Genomic DNA, 1,520 nt, shown 5'->3' on the forward strand with positions numbered 1-1,520 from the left:
AGCAAATTCAGGGTCATACATAGTGGTTGATAATCCTCACATATTCTTCAAAGGGGCTATACATTGGAACCAGACCAAGAGAGAAAAAGAATGGCATTAGTGTCATCCATTTGAATTTAATACTTTCACAGTTCTCTTTGTATTTCATTTGTAAGTTTGCATTTAGTGTGGGCATTCTAGCCACACCCAGCACTTAGGAGCTCTGCACACACATTAATTAATGCCTGGTTTCTGCTCAAGTAATATATTCTAACAAAATTAATTTAGCACCAGGATAAGTCATTACTTAGCTCAAGCTGGCCTTGAATGTATGATCCTCCTGTCTCAGCCTCATGAATGCTGGGACCAGAGGCAACACAACACCTGGCTCATTTTTTTCCCATCTAAAAGTTTGTGCAGGACTGGTGAGATGGCTCAGTAGAGGAAAACACTCCTTGCTGTCTGAGTTTGATCCTTCAGACCCACGTGATGGAAGGGAAGAACTGGCAACTTCTAAAGTTGCCCTCTGACCTCCACACAATTGCTTACACACACACACACACACACACACACACACACACACACACACACACACGCACTAGATTAAATATAATCTTTAATTAAAAATAAAAAAAAGATTGGGCGGAGTAGTTGTTTCTTTAATCCCAGCACTCAGGAGACAGTGGCCAGCCTGGTCTACAGAGTAAATTCCAGGACATCCCAGACTTCACAGAGAAACCCTGTCTCAAAAAAACAAAAAAGCATTTACATACAGAAAGGCTATAGACACATGGATCACTTTGCTTCTCCAAGGAGTGGACAGTATCGAAAGGCAGAGGAACAGAGTCCAGAGAAGGCCTTGACCTCCAGGGACACAGACACTATGAATATTGACATATGTAGTGTGCATAACCAGCTGCATAAATAGTTATTAGTTATGTGTATATATAACCATGATGGCACCTTAAGGGAGGTAGATATGGCTTAAGGAATGAGAGAGTATGAGCATGTGTTTGTATGTCTGTCTGTGTGTGTGTGTGTGTGTGTGTGTGTGTGTGTGTAAAACCATCACAAAAATCACTAATAAACCATCATACCCACTCTCTCTGGAGCAGTTGTCCGCTCTGGTAAGGGCATCGCTGTCTGAGAACTGCTTCTGTTGGCCACAGGTCAGCATCCCAAGGATTTCAAATATGCATCACTGAGAAACACCAAAAATCAGGCTTTGGAGTATGTTTTCCAGTGAATGTGTGCTGCTTTTGTACATGTATGGTGGAAACATCAAAAGACCGAAAGCCATCAAACGATAGAAACTGTCTTGATGGTCTTAACTGAGGTCTGAAGTCCCACACATTGTGGACGGCACCATTCCCTGGGTTTGGGTCCCAGACTGTATGAGGAGCATGAGCTCAGTGGACGTGCATGGGTCTCTCTCTTACTGTGGATGGGACTGGCTGCTTTTGTTTGTTTGTTTGTTTGTTTTGGGTTTTTTGTTTTTGTTTTTGTTTTGTTTTGTTTTTTGGGACAGGGTTTCTCTGAAG

This window comes from Cricetulus griseus, chromosome 7, assembly GCF_003668045.3.
Source record: "Cricetulus griseus strain 17A/GY chromosome 7, alternate assembly CriGri-PICRH-1.0, whole genome shotgun sequence".
In the NCBI taxonomy this organism is placed as follows: Eukaryota; Metazoa; Chordata; class Mammalia; order Rodentia; family Cricetidae; genus Cricetulus; species Cricetulus griseus.